This window comes from Peromyscus californicus, unplaced genomic scaffold, assembly GCF_007827085.1.
Source record: "Peromyscus californicus insignis strain IS unplaced genomic scaffold, ASM782708v3 Scaffold_7__1_contigs__length_154581171, whole genome shotgun sequence".
Lineage (NCBI taxonomy): Eukaryota > Metazoa > Chordata > Mammalia > Rodentia > Cricetidae > Peromyscus > Peromyscus californicus.
This window is the reverse complement of record NW_026294595.1, coordinates 106956039-106974080: the sequence shown is the minus strand read 5'-3', so window position 1 is coordinate 106974080 and position 18042 is coordinate 106956039. Positions and strand designations below refer to the sequence as shown.

General features: G+C 47.6%; 1 protein-coding gene across 5 annotated transcripts in view; it reads left to right on the top strand.

Moving 5' to 3' along the window:
* Positions 1-435: 435 nt before the first annotated feature.
* Positions 436-18042, top strand: part of Slc23a2 (solute carrier family 23 member 2) — a 95713-nt gene continuing 78106 nt past the window's right edge. Inside the window, exons 1-2 of one of the 5 annotated variants that reach the window (XM_052722413.1) lie at positions 1008-1086; positions 16170-16303. The gene's annotated coding sequence lies outside the window, so the exon portion shown is untranslated. Of the gene's footprint in view, positions 635-741; positions 849-968; positions 1087-1404; positions 1427-16169; positions 16304-18042 lie in introns of those variants that run through there. The other 4 variants (XM_052722412.1, XM_052722414.1, XM_052722410.1 and 1 more) reach the window with 4 other exon arrangements.

Sequence of the window (18042 nt, the reverse complement as noted above, 5' to 3'; positions counted from 1 at the left end):
AAAATATGCCAGTCCTTGATGGTTATGGTGTGCCCCTCCAGACTGCCAAACACGAACAATTCAGTAATAAAGTCTGCTTTTTGTCAGGGGAGGTCAGCCGCGGTCCACCATTCCTTTTGGCTCTCAGGAGTTGCTTGGGGATGTAAGGAAATTACTCGGTTAGTAAAACAACCAAGACAGCGTTTCAAGATGGAAGACAGAAGAAAGGGCTAATTATTAGGGGTTTGTTTGTTTGTTTTGGTGGAGATAAGGACACGGTTTCTTCAGTGCCTCACAAGATAGTATCTTAGACCACCGCCCCGCAGCATCACCTGGAAACTTACTGGAGATGCAAATTCTGAAGCCACACTTCAAACCCCCGGTTTCATCACCTCTGGGGGTGGTACCCAGCTAGTGAGTCTTAATGGCCTTCTGCCCAGCCTCGGCGTTATGGGTTTATTGACACATGGCCTCTCGACTCAACAGCCTGAGCGCCCATCCAAGCAGGCATCCCCCGAGGGCACTTGAGAAACACAGACTCGCGGGCTGCCCTCAACCCCGCTCTATCAGAAGAACACACGCCCCGGAGAAATCAAGCCTGGTGGTGTCTGCTCCTCCCGCGTCAGCACGGTAGCCAGGAGGCTCTCTTTCCCCGGTGAGTTCCGAAGCCTGTGACGGCCCAATTGGATAAGCCGGGAAATTGCTTTAAAGCACGTTTACCCACTGGGGCCGGGTGCACTCACTGCCACCCGCTCCCTGTCACCCCGCAGCGCCCCGCAGGGCTCGGGGGGTTCCTGCAGGGCTGGAGGCAGGGCTCTGGACAAGGGGCCGGGCGAGCGGCGGAGCCTCCCAGGCCGGCCTCGGAGCAGGTGTGCGGGCAAGGGTCTGCGGCGGAGCGCCCCCGGGGCGCGCGGGCGGAGCCGGGGGTCGGGCGGGGAGGGGCCGGCGCGCGGGGCGGGCGGGCGGCTGCGCCGCTCCCGCCCCCGGCCCGCCCCTCCGCGGCGCCATTTTGCAGGCGGCTGCCGCGGGGACCCGAGGCGGCGGCGAGGCACTGCGGCGCGAGCGGTGCGGATCGGCGAGACGCGAGCCCAGCGAGCCGCGGGGCAGGTGAGAGCCGGGCCGCCGCGCTCCCCGCCCCGCGCCGGGTCAGCGGCCGCACCTGCCGGCGGCCCCCGGGCTGCCCGCCCGCCGCGCCCACGAGGCCGGCCCGCGCGGCTCCCCCGCGCGCTGTCACCCACCCGCGGCGCGGCCTGCGCCCCCCACGCCGGCTCGCGCGGCCCGGGGGCCCCGGCTGGCTGCCGCGTCAGGCCGTGCGTCCCCGGGCGCTCACGGGTGCCACCCGCCCCCCCCCAGAGACGGCCACCGTGGACTCGGGGTGCTGCGTGGCTTTGCTGTGCGCCCCTCCCCAGGTGGTGCGCCCCGCATCCCGGCGCCCCGGGGATTCAGGGTCAGTCCGGAGGGGCGGGCGGGGGATGGTGGTGCGGTTTCCAGTCTGGCTTCCTTCCCTCTTTTGCGGAGGCGACACCGAGTAATTTTAGATGCCGCGGCTCCGACCTTGCGACCTTTCCCGCTGGCCTCCGCCCCCCCCCCCCCGCCCCCAGGGGTCCCCGGTCGCCCTGTTGCCGCCACTCTTGACAGAGAAATTGACATTGGAGTGTGATAACTTGAAGGTGAAGAATTGTCTCCATCGTTTGGCTGGAGATGTCCCATTAGATGGGTAGCCTATAGGAACTCGGCCTTCTTTCAGGATGAGGGGCTTCGATCGGGTCTGGTGGGAAACTCCTGATTGTCAGCGCACAGGGTAAGCGAGGGCAAGTGCAAGGGGAGGAAAGTTACCTTTGGGGGCTTCCTGGGGATGGGGCATTTGCAGCAGCTGTTGATAGTCTAATTTTTGCAGCGCTAGGAAATGGGACGTGGAAGATGCTATCCTTTCTGACGTTTGGGTCCTCTGACCGAAGGCGGCCAGGGATGTGTGAGGAGGATCTGGGATCTGAGTCCAGAGACAGCCTGGCTTGAGCTGTCATTAACTGGCCATGTGACTTCCCTCAGGCAGTTTCCTCCTCAGTCTAGTAGGCTAGAACCAAGGTGGCTGAAACCTTTCTAGGTTTTGTATTTGAGTGCTCTTGGGCTCAGGCCTCACCTGTTCCGTTTTTCTGCATCTGCCTTTCATCTTAGTATATGACTTTGCTGGCCTGTTCCTTTAAGGCGTTTGACTCAGGTGAAGTTTATGAGAGGCCTTTTCCTCTTAAGTTCAGGATTCAGTACTGGGTTATAGTTGACCTTATCAGGGTCATTTTGGAATGTAGAACTCCTCTTTATGCTCAACTCATCCAGAAGTTAATAGCTTTGGGCACTTGAGGCTGTGCACCGTGTTAGTGCGCTCATGATACATCTGGTAGTTAAAAGGAGACACTGAGTATTTCCAGCCAGACATCGAGGCATGAGGGATTTGCTTTCTAGACAGTGTCCTTTGCATAACTGTTAACTGGCTCTTTCCTTTTATACCAGGGCATTGCCACCCCACCTACCCTGCCCAGTTTTCTTACTGTGGGAAGTAATTTTTGTAAGAAAGTAGGTGTTTCCCAGGGCGGTGGCAGAACTCCACCCAGCACTCCGAAGGCAGAGGCAGGTGTATTTCTTAGTTCAAGGCCAGCCTGGTCTACAGAGCAAGTTAAGGACAGCCAGGACTACACAGAGAAACTCTGCCTCAAAAAAAAAAAAAAAAAAAAAAGTAAAAAATAAAAAACCCAAATAAATAAACAAACAAATAAATAAGCAAGCAAGCAAATAAAGAGAGTAGGTGTTTGAGGAATTTGTCGTAGTGGCAGGTTTTTTTGTTTTTTATTTTCTTTCTGTCCTGGCTGACCTGAAACTTGCTCCAGGCTGGTGGCAAACTCACCAAGAGCTTCTAAGTCCCGGATTAAAGTTGTGCCCTTTCTCCCTCATTCCAGATAGTTGCCTGGTATTTAGTTTTCTGAGTGTGGTGTATTACACTGAGATTAAACCTCTACTAAAAAAACGATTAAGCTAGGTGTGGTAATGTAAATGTATAATCTTAGCCACTCAGTCCAGCTGGTGGAGGTGGGAAGCTGACAAGTTCCAAACCAGCTGGGATGAAGGGCAAGACCCTTTGTGTTGTAAAACAACGCAAAGCATTTCATTCATTCAGTCATTCATTTTGAATCAAGGCCTTGCTCTGTAGCCTTGGCTGGCCTTGAAGTCAGAGAGATCCGCCACATTCAGTGCTGGGACTAAAGGTGTATACCATGTCCAGCAGAAAGTTTAAAAAAAAAAAAGCAAAAACTTATGAAGTCTTGACTAGAGGTCTGGGGAGATGGCTCAGGAGTTAAGAACACTGGCTGCTTTTTTTTTTTTTTTTTTTGGTTTTTTCGAGACAGGGTTTCTCTGTAGTTTTGCGCCTTTTCCTGAAACTCACTTGGTAGCCCAGGCTGGCCTCGAACTCACAGAGATCCGCCTGGCTCTGCCTCCCGAGTGCTGGGATTAAAGGCGTGCGCCACCACCGCCCGGCTGCTTTTTTTTTTTTTTTTAAACAGGATCTGGGTCTAATTCCCGGCACCCACGGGTGTCTCACAATCATCTATTAACTTCAGTCCCAGGGGATGTAATACCCTCTTTGGACCTCTGTGGTGTGAACACTGCACACACATGGACAGACATATACTCCGGGAAACCACACACACACACACACACACACACACACACACACACACACACACACACACACACACACATACATTTAAAAAGAGTACCTGAACCGGTATGACGGTCCCAGTGTGAACTGAACAAGCGTGGACACCAATGGACATGCCAACATGGATGGGGAGGCCTGGTAGGCCTCGACTGTACATGAAGAACTGTAGGCAGCTGAGGAAAGCTAGGAACGGGAGAGGTCGCCTTCCCCAGGGATGAGCACACCAACTGGTTATCCAGTGCCAAATGGTCAGTCCTGAAAAACACACAAGTAACTGGGTGGGTTCTGTGTAGGACTGTATACATATATGCATGCAATAACAATTAGTGAGAGAAGAGGCCATGCATTTGTCGGAGAGTAGGGTAGGGGATATGGGAGGGTTTGGAGGGAGGAAAGGTAAGGGAAAGGAGAAATGTAATTATCTCAAAACTAAAAGAAAAAAAGATTTGATTAGAGCATTGTGGATGGTTTAGGTGGTTTTTGCCATACTGCCTACCTCACTTGTGTAGCAGTCTAGTAGACTTAACATTTTAGAAGTAAGCTTTTTGTCCCAAGGGTAAGCTAGTGTAGCCTGCCCCATCCATTCACCCATTCTTCCATTAATTAGGTGCCGGCTAGGACTGAACAAACCATTCTTGAATTAAACCAAGGTGTTTGCACTCAAGCAGTCTAAGGTTTAGTCTATTGGTTATGGGCGTACTCTGTCGGCTGTTGTCATATTCTTCTTCCGGCTCCATCTGGGGCTCTGGATTTGATCCCACTGGCAATTTAAAGACTTTTCTCATTTTGGTTCAGAACATTGAGTCATCACCAGTAATTTGTCTTTATATGGCACTTTGAACCTGTAAATGTAAGCTTTGAAAACCTTGTTTCATTTACTTATGCTTTTTAAGGCTTCCCTCCACCTGTTCACAGGCCTTAGAGTTTTTGGTGCCTCATTCATTCTTTTTCCCTGCTGCTTCTCCGGCTCTCTGCTCAGAAGGTGTGTTGGAGCTGGTGGTGTCTTTGTATCATTTAATTCTGTCACTCTTGCTCCGGTTAAGGCTCCATTACTGCCTCTGGGTTTAAAGGAGCCCTTTCTTTGTGCACTCTCTGGTATCATCCATCATTCTCTGCTGTTTCTATCTTGTCACGGGTTCTAGGTTCTTGGCTGTTTCATGTTAAGGTCTGCTTTCAGCTTGTACCTTTCATTATTTATATTGACTCTGAATTTATTGTATTTTATTATGTATACCGTGTTCTGCTTGCATGTATGTCTGCATGCCAGAAGAGGGCACCAGATTTCATTACAGATGGTTGTGAGCCACCGTGTGGTTGCTGGGAATTGAACTCAGGACCTCTGGAAGAGAAGCCAGTGCTCTCTTCCTCTGAGCTATCTCTCCAACCCTTGGCTCTGAATCTTGCTGTGTTGCCCAGACTGGCCTCAAAGCCCGGGGCTTACAGGACTCCTGCCCACCAGGCATTTACACTTAGTGCATCGTTTGAGTGCCCGCTCTTTGCAGGGCAGTATTCTTAGAGTCAGCTGCTGTGTGGAGAGTTTCGTGGCACTTGCTTTTCTGAGTGTGGCACTGTCTAGTGCAGGAGGCGGAAAGTAGGATTTCCAAAGGATCTTAGAAGACCTGGGGAGCCTGGCAGCGTGGGGATGGGAGCCGAAAGGACAAGTCTGCTCACACCGCTGTTGAATGACCCGGTCATTGCTTTCTCATAGTTCTGGAGACCAGGGAGTTCGAAGTCAAGGTTCTGGCTTACAGTTCTGATGAGAGTGTTCTGTCTGGCTCATAGGCAGTCACTTTCCCATTGAGTGCTCACTCACGTACCACTCACTGAGTGACGGGCCAGCCTTTTTCTTCTTACGTATCGTATTAGATAAGACCTCATGTAACCTTAATTATCTCCTAAAAGCTTTCTCTCTGAATTTAAGCACATTGTAGGGGTTAGGACCTCAGTATATGGATTTGGTTGGGAGAATGAAACAGTTTACTCCATAACAGAGTACGGATAGGTTTATCATTTTAATTTTCATGCTGGGGATTGAACCCAGGGCTTTGACATGTTAAGCAGGTGTTTAACTACAGAGCTCCACCTCTCGCCCCGGTTCCACTTGTAGCAGCGACACTTAGTCTAGCTGTTGCTGTTTGAGAATGGGTGCGGATAGAACAGGCCTCAGGTTGTAGGTAGGTCAAACCAGGGTGATTTACTCTGGGGAGACAGTGAGAATGAAGAGCGATGGATTCTGAGGTAGGGTTAGAGACAAGAGAGAGAAAGGAGAAAGGAGAGGAGGAAGAGTGTGATAGATAGAGGAAGACAACAGAGAGGCCTGACGCTTGGACAGAAAGTGGCTATCAGCTGAGATGCCCGAGGGCCAAGTTCAGGGTGTGTGAAGTTGTGGTGCCAGCCTGTCAGCCCAAGTCGGGAAATGAGGCGGATGGGATTTCCTCCTGTCTGGAAATGTAAATCTTCTTGGTATCTTCTAAGCACCCTTAGCTTAATTCTCTTTTAGTCTAGGCAGTCTGTAGCCCTCCTGGGACTTTACTCCATGAAGGAGAGGAGCTTTTTCCAGGGCCTGGTTAGGAAAGCTTCCTTCACTCGTAGGTTCTTCTAAAACATCTGGTGTCTAGACTTCTGTCTAGTTCTCCAGGGCATCTCATTAAGATGACACCCTTTACCAGGAAGGTGACCATTTCCTTTGTGTGTGTGTGTGTGTGTGTGTGTGTGTGTGTGTGTGTGTGTGTGTGTTTGCCCCCGCACAAATGTCTGTCTGTCTATACACATGTATGGACTAGAGGACAACCTTGAGTGTTGTGTCTCAGGTACTGCCCACATTTATTATTATTTTTTTGAGGTCGTATTTATTTTTATTTTGTGTGGATAGGTGTTTTGCCTGCATGTATATCTGTGCATGCAGTGTTCTTGGAGGCCAGAAGAGGGCATCAGGTCCCCTGGGACTGGAGTTGCAGGTGATTGAGAGCTGCCATGTGGGTGCATGGGTCCTCTGGAAGAGCAGCCAGTTGTCTTAACCACTGAGCCATCTTCCCAGAAAGTGTGTTTTGACTGCTGAAGGTGGGACAGAAGTGTGGTAACCTGGTGTGTTTATTTCCTGGGGTTGGGGGTGGTGGGCACTGTGTCCAGCCAGTGCTGCTGACCACTTCTGCTCACAGAGACATCTCTGCCTTTGGGGCTAGGGGTTAGGAGCCATGTGCATGCCAGGAACTGAACTGTAGTCTTCTGGAAGAGCAGCCCATGCTCTTAACTACTTTGCTATTTTCCAGCCACCATTCATGTATGTTCTGTGTGTGTGTGTGTGTGTGTGTGTGTGTGTGTGTGTGTGTGTGTATGTATGTATGTATGTATTTTGAGACAGAGTTTCTCTGTGTAGTTTTGGTGTCTGTCCTGGAACTCACTCTGTAGCCCAGGCTGGCCTCGAACTCACCGAGATCCACCTGTCCCTGCCTCCTGAGTGCTGGGATTAAAGGCGTGTGCCATCACTGCCCAGCTTCACTATTTATTTTTTATTGTGACAGGGTCTCTCAGTGGCCTGGAGCTGGCCTGGTAGGCTAGGTTGACTGGCCACCCAGCCCCAGGAATTCTCCTTAGCAACTGCTGTCTCCTTAGCCTAGCCTTTTTTAAAAATATGTGTGTGACTCTTAGAGAGTTGAGTCCTCCCGTTTTTGCAGTTGAAAGTGAACACAGCTAAATAAGATTCACTTCTCTGTAGGAACCTGTCTAAGCAATAACAGGGACTCTAGAGGGCGAGGCAGCTAGCCCATGAAGTGGCCGTGGAATGATGTTCGTGCTGATAGGTATAGGTGATATGCTGGGCACTTGGGGTCACTATTGCTAGGGTGACAACCAACAGGGTGATTCTGGTCTGTTTGGTCCATATCTCCAGGGTAACTACTGAGTTTGAATTCTCAGAGGGCCCCAGAAATTCTGGGCACTGAGAGATGGAACTCCATTTCCAGATCTTGTTCCTGGTGCTATGAAGAGGGCAGAGAAGCCGGTAGCTGCTTGTGTGCTGGGTGCTGTGCCCAGCATTGTGTCACTACTGTAATTTAGTCACAGCCCTGTGGGCTTAACTGTGCCCATTTACTGTGGGGAATGCTGGGGTTTGGAGTTTTCAGCTGCTTGTTCATGGTCATAGTGCCCCTGAGGAGCAGAGTCCCTTGAGTCTGTTGCCAAACTCATGTTAGACTATAATCCTGCTGTGCCTTTTAGTCTAGGATGCTCACCAGGAATTTGAGATTGAAGGTAGGGTTTGCCTGGAAGGGTGGGAGCAGCACTTACGGAGGGATCAGAGGGATCGTGGTGAGCAGAGGGGAAAGCGGAGAGGACCATAGGAGGAAGGGGCACACACTAGTACAGTCGAGAGCAGCTAAAAGCGGGATGGATGAAATCGAAAGCGCCTTTCACACCAGTGCGGTGGAAAGCCACCAGAAGGTGATTAGAATGGGTGACTTACTTAGATGTACATTCTAAGCTGGGTGGTGGTGCTGCACGCCTTTAATGCACACCTTCACACCTTTAATCCCAGCATTCAGGGGAAGGGGGGGTGGATCTCTGTGAGTTCAAGGCCAACCTGGCCTTCAGAGTGAATTTCAGGACAGCCAGGACACAGAGAAACCCTGTCTCAACCCCCCCCCCCCCCCCCCCCCCCCCCCCCCCCCCCCCCCCGCCTAAAATAGATGTACATTCTAGAAAAGTCCAGGATGAATGGACTGGGAGGAGGCTGTAGTAGGCCTTCTCTTGCCTCTTTAAGTCTGGGGTTCTACTGTTGCCTGTTACAGACCCCAGGTTATGGACTCTTTGTTAGTGTAGGAATTATCCATGGCGCTTCACCCCCACCTCATCACTCTCTCTTTTTTTAAAGCTGGCTTCTCTTTGCTCAAGTAAATAAACACATGATTTATTGACTTAATTCAAATCGACGGAGCATTTTCTTTTCTTTTTTTTTTTAAGACTTATTTATTTATTATGTATACAGTGTTCTGCCTGCATGTATATCTGCACACCAGAAGAGGGCGCCAGATCTCATTACAGATGGTTGTGAGCCACCATGTGGTTGCTGGGAATTGAACTCAGGACCTCTGGAAGAGCAGCCAGTGCCCTTAACCACTGAACTATCTTATCTCTCCAGCCCTTGTCTGAGCATTTTCAATCTGGACATTTCATTTGTGTATGGTTCTAGGACAGCTCTCTCTCTGCCTTGTTTGGACTTGAAAGCACAGCTTGCTTCTTGCATTTGATGGTAAATGCAATGTTTCAGACATTCTACAAGAGTTGGATTTCCGCCTCATTTGGCTGTTTCCTGCAGTGCTGGCCAAAATCCCTTGCTGTCTCCAAAAGTATATCACCTGGCTGGGGTTGGCCACCACCTTTTCCCGGTCTAATGTGGTAGATCCAGTACTTTGGTATCTTATTCAGAAGGTCAGGGTGGGACCTGGGAATGCATTTTTAGCAAATTCCTAGGTGATTAGGATGCTGGTTCTCAAGTTTTGTTGCAACATGGACATGCTTACTCGAGACCAGAGGTTCTCAACCTGTGGGTCAAGACCCCTTGGGGGTTTGCATATCAGATACCCTGCATGTCAGATATTTACATTATAATTCATAACAGTAGCAAACTTATAGTTATCAGTAGGAATGAAAATAATTGTGTGGTTGGGGGTCACCACAGCATGAGGAGCTGTATTAAAGGGTCGCAGCATTAGGAAGGTTGAGAACCACTGCTGTAGACCATGTAACCTGCAAGACTAAAGTATTTCCTTGTCTGGCCCCTTGTAAGGGAAAGTTTGCTGCCCTACTTCATGGAAGGTGTCATCGGCGCTGACCAAATCTCTGAGTTCACACATCTCCTTTATCACGAGCTCAGCTTCATGCTGCTGCTTCGCAGTGTGTTCCACTAATGTGCAATGCGGGGGCGTGTGAGTGTGCCCAAGGATCTAGGACGAGGACGTTTTCTTCAAGTCGTTTTACCTAAAAACCACTGAACTGTTTTCCGTTCCCTCACTCCTCTCTCACTAGTGTCACACTCGGTCCTCCTCTCTCTCACTAGTGTCACACTCGGTCCTCCTCTCTCTCACTAGTGTCACACTCGGTCCTCCTCTCTCTCACTAGTGTCACACTCGGTCCTCCTCTCTCTCACTAGTGTCACACTCGGTCCTCCTCTCTCTCACTAGTGTCACACTCGGTCCTCCTCTCTCTCACTAGTGTCACACTCGGTCCTCCTCTCTCTCACTAGTGTCACACTCGGTCCTCCTCTCTCTCACTAGTGTTGTTACGCTTGCTCTTCCCTCCACTCTGCTTGAGAAATAGCATTTTCATTTTTGTCCTACAGTTGTAGATTTTTTAATTCTGATTTAAAATCTTTTCTGTAGTTTCTCTACACCCAAGATGTCATAACTATTAACTCACATTTTCTCTTGGTTTTTAACGTTTGTAATTAATCAGATACTTGTATTGGAGTGCAATATGAAGTAAGGTGACCCTCCCCCAGTTTCTTTTCCCGACACTGTCCACTGAACTTACCCACCGCGTTAAGTCCGTGGACCTGCCATGGTGCTCTGTTTTCCCTCTTTCCGTTCTTTACGGAACCACCTCTGTGCACGGTCTGCCTTGCTTTCCTCCCCGTCTAAATTGTGTGTGTACACACCTGTCATAGTTGTGCGTGTGGTGGTCAAAGGACAACTTGAAGGAACTGGTTCTCTCCACCATTGGTCCTAGGGGTCAGATTCAGGCTGTCCGGCGCGGTGGCGAGTCCTTCTCCAGCCAAGCCATCTTACCTAAGCTCTTTTGAGAAAGGGTCTTATGTAGTCCTGGTTGGCCTGTATCGCTGAGGATGACCTTTAACACCTGAGTCTCCTGCCTCTTCAGAGTGCTAGGATTGCGGGCACAGGCCACCATACACAGGTTTTTATGGCCATTTATCTGTCTATCTATCTACTATCTACTATCTACTATCTATCTATCTGTCTATCTATTATGAGGACTTCACGCACGGTAGGTAAACATTTACCAACTGAGCTACATCCCTGGCCTCAAGTGTCTGTCTGTCTGTGTCTCTTTCTTTTTGAGACAGGGTCTCTCTTTGTAGCTCAGGCTGTTCTGGAATTCACTATGTAGACCAGGCTGGCCTCATACTCTCAGAGATCCACCTACTTCTGCCTCCTGAGTGCTGGGATTAAAGGTACCCACCACCATGCCTGGGCTCAAGTGTTTTTCTTTTCTCTCTCTCTCTCTCTCTCTCTCTCTCTCTCTCTCTCTCTCTCTCTCTCTCTCTCCCCTTCCTTCCTTCCTTTCTTTTTTGCTCTTGCAGTCAAGTGTTTTTCAATTTAAGATTTTAGAACAATTTAAGTGTAAACACAAATTAGTTTAGAGAGTCTTGTCAACCTGTGTGTGTGTGTGTGTGTGTGTGTGTGTGTGTGTGTGTGTGTGTGTGTGTGTGTGTTTTGATAGGTATTGAACCCAGGACTGTGTGCATACCAGGTAAGAGTTCTTCTACCATTGAGCATCTTTATAATGTTTTACCTAAAGCATCTTTATAATGTTGACTTGTTCTTTCCATGAAGAGAACAAACATAGTTTCTTTACTTTTTTTAATAACAAGGTCAATAAATTACTGTTTATTGTCTTAAAATTGTTTTTAAATTTAATTTTATGTGTATGGGTATTTTTCCGTATTCATGTCTGTGTATCCCTTGCATGTAGTACCTGTGGAGGCCAGGAGAGGGTGTCAGATCCTCTGTAGTGCTCTTAACCACTGAGCCATCTCTCTAGCTCTATATTTAAAACAATGCTTTTGCTGGGAAGGATGGCCACGCCTGTAATCGCAGTGTTTGGGAGGCTGAGGCTTAGGCCAGTCTGGAATATAAGGTTCAAAGCCAACTTGAATTACACAGACTTTACCTCAGAACAACCAGAACAAGTGCTGCCGAGGCTCTGCTGTTGACCTGTACCCTGGCCCCTGCCAGCCCTAGGCAGAGTGGAGGGTTTCTAAAATTTGCTACAAGAACAAGTTGTGGTGAGTCAGTTTTTACTACCATGTGGGTCCTGGGACTTGAACTCAGGTTAGCAAGCTCGGCTCAAGTGACTTACCCTGCTGAGCCATCTTGCCAGCCCTGTCGTGTTTCTTAGGATCCTGGTAGGCTCTGTCCTGGTCACTGTGGTAGTTCTCTAGTGAGTTCACCCTCCCTGCTAAATTGAAGATGACTCTACACTTTTGCCAGGAGGAATCAGATGAGCTCTGTTTCTCTTCAGGTCCATCCCAGGGATGGATTTTAGCCCATGCCATTATATTGTGTGGCAGCTTGCACTGTTATGTCAGTCTTTGAAAATGTTCTCGGCCTCAGAGAAGTCTTGTGGGTCTTTGTCTCGTCTCCATGTGCAGATAGACTGAGCATGTACGCAGCCCCAGGTTCCTGCTCTTTCCCCCTCTTCTCAGCTGGTCCACCCACCTTGCTGCTGAGGCTCTCAGGGTCATCTCTGAAGCCCCTTGTGAGTTCCTCCTGCTTTCCAGTCACTGGTGTGCACGCGCTCCCTTCCTTCCCCTCGACCTCCATCCAGGGGCCACTGTAGACGCTATTGCAGAGCTGCGAGTTGATTAGGAGGTGGACTGGGCAGGGAATCTGTCTGTGTTATTATATTACTCATGACCATCAACTACAGGTTGAGTTTACTTGCTCAGTACTGATTTAGGTTGATGTACCAAATGCCTTAAACTCTCTTTAAAATTTCTTTTCACATTTGAAATCTCACACTTACGTCTTTCTGTGTCCATCATCTCCTAAAATACATTTTCCAGATTTCATTTTGACCCACTTTCCATCGAGATATCTATCTGTATCACTGTGCATCTCATATGAAAGTCTTATATGAGCTCAGGTTGTCTGCGGACCACTCGATGGAAAGACTAGTCTCTACCCTGTTAAATTGTGTTAAGATTTATTTCTGGGTTCTCTGTTATATTCCATTAATCCAAATGTATGTCCTTCTGCCAGCGTTGTGTGTCCTTATACCACCCTGTCTGAATTACCATAACTTTCTGTTCAGTTTCGAAGCTGGGAAAAAAGCAGGCTTCTGGTTTTGTTCTTTTGCTATTCTTGGACCTGTGTGTTTTTATGTGAATTTCAGGATTAGTCTGTCATCTTTTGCCAGAAAGGCAGATGGGATTTTGATAGTGATTGCATGGAACTGGTAGATCAGATTTGGTTATAGTACCAAGAATTACTTTAAAAAAAAAAAAAAAAAAAGGAAAGAAAATTAAAGTTAAAAAAATTGCTGACCCTCGGTCATTGCTTTATCCTCTCCGCCTCTCCCATCCCCTCATGGGTCGTTCATTATCTATTTGAAAAAAGATGCTTGAAATCAGTGGTCCTCAACTGAAAAGCAAACTGAAATCACCTGGGGAATTTGGAGAAACTGTGGGTGCTTGGTCTCACCCCAGAATCTGAGATGCAGTTTCAGCATTCAGTAGAGTAGTGGAGTTTTAAAGAGTATTCAGGAGTTATCATTCCGTGTGCAGCCAGGGGTGAACCAGTGCTTTGAAGGAACTAAAGCTCAGACCGCCCCGCCCTGGCAGAGCTGACTGGTACTCTGACTGGTACCCGGAGTGGAGGGAGCACAGGGCACTGCTGCGGAGCCTCTGTCTCTCTGCAGGGACTAGCTCTCTGCTTTGTCTCACAGCTCTTCTTCTGGTTTTGTTGTTGTTGTTGTGGTTTTTCTTTTTTTGTTTTGTTTTGTTTTTCGAGACAAGGTTTCTCAGTGTAACAGTCCTGGCTGTCCTGGAACTCACTCTGTAGACCAGGCTGTCCCCGAACTCAGAGATCCCTCTGCCTCTGCCTCCCAAGTGCTGGGATTAAAGGCGTGCTCCAGCGTGTCCGGCTGTTTGTCATCTCTTAATTTAGTGTGGCACCAACGTTGCTGACTTTGTTCTCCCAATAAATTAAATGGTTTTGCAAATTGAGTTCTCATGGGTATGTAGAGTTGTCCTTGATCTGTATAGAAAGCAGAGATAGAGCAGTCCCTAGAGGGTGTCATTTCTCAGAAATCTGACTCTCTACACTCTTTTTTTTTTTTTTTTTTTTTCTGTAATCCGAAATGGATTGAAAAATACACTGGAGATTTGAAGCTATATTTAGGACTTGTCATGTAGAGAACATTGGAGCTGTTGGTCAGAATGACTGGAGGGCTCTCTGGAAGTGAGACAGGCATCCTTCTGCTCTGCAATAATGAACTGTGAGGCTTGTGGTACAGTAGCTCTATTGCTTTTACTCACTGAATACTCAGGGTTGCACGTCATATGTGAAAGTAAAATTTCTGTGTATGTGTATAAATGCACCCATTATGCGTAACTTCCAACACAGAGATCAGACAGAAAAAAAAACTTCTTTAGACCAGTGAGATGGCATGGCCGGTAACGGTGCTTGCTACCAAGCTGATGGTCTGGGTTCCATCTCCATGGCCCACGTGGTGGAGGAGAGAACCAGCTTTGACAAGTTGTCCTCTTTACCTCCATGTCCATGCTTGTAGTAAAAAACCAAAGCCTTTAGCACTCTAAAGTGGGAATGTGACTAAATACTTCTTTAAAACTTGATTTTTAACAGCTTATTTGTTGGAATGCACCACAATTTACATGACAAATCCTTCTGTGGAGTCTTTAGCTTCTGAGCCCCCCCCCCCCCCCCCCCCCCGCTTTTCTTGCTGTGGTGAACAGTATACAGTGGGGATTAGCCTTTTATGTAAATCTATGTGCATTTTTCTGGTTATTTAAATTTTTGAAAGGGGCATCATTTGCAATTTGAAGGATTTTTATTATCATTTGCACGTGTATAGTGTGTGTATGAGTGTGCACATGAATGTGTGTGAGTGTCTGTGACTGAATGTCTTCCTCAGTTGCTCTCCACTTTATTTACTGAGGCAGATCTCTTGCTGGAACTTGCAGGATCAAGAAATCTTGCTACCAGCCCTCTATGGGGATCCTGTCGTGGGGTTGCACGTGGACTGTGTGCCTGCCAGGCTTTTCCTGAACCCAGGTCCTCTGCTGGAGTACAAAGGTGCTCTGAACCAGGGAGCCATCTCGTTTCTCCAGTCACTGATTCACTTTTCATGATTTTGCTTTGCATTTGTATTTTGTTTAGCTTATTCGTTTTCGTTTTCTTAGTCTGTTTTTCCTGGTGGTTTATAATAGTTCTTTTTATATATATCAAGGATATTAGTATTTTAATAAAACATTCTAGTTTCTACAGCTTCGCTTATAATCTGATTTTATGATACATTTGAGAAATAAGTTTTATTTGAAGATCATTTTTCTTGGGTTTAGTTTTCAAATTAGAAATGTGGTGTCCCATCCAACCCCCAACAGGGGTGTGTAGCCCTGGCTCTCCATAGGCCAGGCTGGCTGCAGAACTCAAGAGATCTACCTGCCTCTGCCTCCTGAATGCTGGGATTAAAGGTGTGTGCCACCACTGCCCGACAGAAAAATGTTGTCTTTCAAATATTAAACATTTCAAATATTAAAGTTTAGCGAGCTTTGGTAGCACTGGGGAGGCAGGAGGCAGGTGGATCTGTGACATTGAAGCCAGCCAGGCCTACGTAGTGAGACCCTGTTTCAGAACAAACAGTTCCTCCCCTCAAAATTGTTTTTTTGTTTTATTTCATTTTTTTTTTAAAGAATGAAGAAAAATCTTTCAGACCATGATTTTATTTAAAGTATACCTTAGATTTCAAATTCAGTTGTTTACTAAAATATGCATGGAAAAACCAGCTGCCACCTTGAACTTAGAAATTTAAATACATTTATTTTAGATTTAGTTTATTTTATGTGTGTGAGGTTTTGCCTGCTTCTATTTATGTATATACACCACAGGCATGCCTAGTGCCTAGTGAGGTCAGAAGAGGGCATCAGATCCTCTGGAATTGCTGGAGTATGGCTGTGAGCCACCACGTGGGTACTAGGAACCAACCCCGGGCCCTCTGGAAGAGCAGCCAGTGATATTCTTAACTGAGGAGCCATGACTCCGACCCACCCCCAGTCTTTTCAATGCTGTTTTTGCAATGAAAGTAAGGTAGACTAGAGGCTGTGGTGTTACCCCAGAACAAGAGAGGGATGCCAGGTGTGATATCCAGACTGAACATTCCAGTTCTAAGTTTGGGTCCCTTAGGCCCTAAGGCTTAGGGGCATATATGTTTGTCTGGGGTTGATATTAGAGTGCTCTTTTTGATCTTTTTTTTTTTTTTTTTGGTTTTTCGAGACAGGGTTTCTCTGTGTAGCTTTGCGCTTTTCCGGGAATTTGATCCTTTTTGCTCCAGTAGAATGACAAAACAAAATTCAAAACTGTCCTCATTATGCTAGCTCCAGAAGACTCTGATGCTGTCTGTCAGGCTTTGTTTGAACTGAGCCTCCATTAACATTTACATTCTGGAACCATGTCTTTAATAGGAATAAGGTGTATTGGTCCTTCAGACTATGAGGTCCTGTTTGTAGCTTTCAGGTGCCAGCGGGACACTGCATCCTGTTGAGGTCCCAGAGTGCACCTTGCCACTTCGGACACCTGAGAAAGGAGACGGACAGGTCTAGTTCTGTTCCCTGAGCAGCCCGTGAGCTGCTGCCAGCAGACTGTGAGTCCAGCTCCTCTGTGTCCTCCCTTGCCCCATGGAGGGTGGGACTGCAGCCTTTCTAAGGCTCCGTGCTTCCCTTTCATTTGCCCTGCTCTGGGCAGAACCATCTCCAGGTGTTTGGTCTGGGGAGTGACCCGAGTCACTATAGTGACCCCAGTCACTGTAATGTGCATATCACCTAATTTTGATCACGCCAAGACATTCTGGAAAGGCTTTAGGAAGTTTTGGGTGGTGCACATACAGTGGCCTTTGCAGTGTGATTGAGGTTGACTGTTTAGAGGAAGGTGCAGTTTATTAAGGGAAAGCAGGATCACTGTGCTACCGAGTTTGACTTTGATAATTGCCATTGGACTTTTAAACTTTGTGATTTTGCCAAGAATATAAATTGTATTTTTATTACTTAGATTTTCATAATTGGGATGATTAAACCCTAATTTTCTCTACCTCCCATTTTTCTAGAGATGAGAATATATTATCTCATTTATAATAGTAGATTAAACATGCTGTCTGTGCCCATGAGTGCAGGTGCCTATGCTGGCCAGAAGCGCTGGATCCCTTTGGAGCTGGAGTTACAGGCACTTGTGAGCCACCTGACCTGAGTGCTAGAAATCAAACCCAGGTCCCCTGAAAAACAGTGCCTGCTCTTAACCTCCAGCCCATAGATTGATATTTTTTATTTAAAACATTTATATGCTGAGAATGGAGGTGTGCCCCTTTAATCCCAGCACTTGGAGGCAGAGGCAGGTGGATCTCTGTGAATTCCAGGCCAGCCTGGTCTACAGAGTGAGCTCTGGGATTAAAGCACCATGACTGGCTGTTTTTTAAAGGATAGCTATCAAACATTTAAATTTGATTATTGACCAGAAGTATTGAACTGAAAATGATAACTACTTTTCTGGTTTTTCAGACTGGAGGGACTCCCCGCCCGCGCCCCCCGGAGTTGAGGACCGAACCCAGGGCCTTGCAAACGCTCTACCACTGAGCTAAATCCCCAACCCCTGGAGGGACTTTCTAAGCCTGAAGGTTTAGCTAAAAGGATTAAAAAAAGATACTAGATTTGACTGCAGAAATATTTTTAAATGACCTTTATCTCCTGTTAGAAATAGCAATACAACAAAGGCTTACTGTCCTTAAGTTATGAGGAGCTCTTACAAATGAGTGAGAAGAACTCTAACACTTCCTGCGAAGGTGGGCAAAGCACCCACAGTTCTTAGAAGAACTAGAGAAGATCCAAGGAGTCAAGACTGGGTCCAGATACTCTCAAGCTTGTGCAGGCGAGTTAGTAAACTCAGTTGTCTTTGCTCTCTCAGTCTTAGTGGGAGGTTGGGAAATAGCAGCCTGTTGAGCAGGTACCCACTTGGGGGCAGTTATATTTTCTCTACTCACTTGTTACTTTTTCAGGTCTTCAAAGCAAGCAAACAACTACAAAAAGAATTTTCTGGGCTTGGGGATTTAGCTCAGTGGTAAGGCCCTGGGTTCAGTCCTCAGCTCGGGGGGGGGGGGGGGGGGGGGGGGGGGGGGGGGGGGGATTTTCCTGTTCTGTTCAGATTTCCAGTTGTAAGGTGTGTTTTTCCTCAAAGTCCTTAAAAGCACGAAGCGTTAGCACTGTGCTGAGTGTGCACTGCCTTCAGAGGCAGAGTTCTAATCCGAATGAAGTGTGTTGGGTTCTTGTTGTTTGGATCATGCCGTGGTATTTTTTGTCAGCTGGTTACTGTTTCATCTGCTAGACTGACACCACC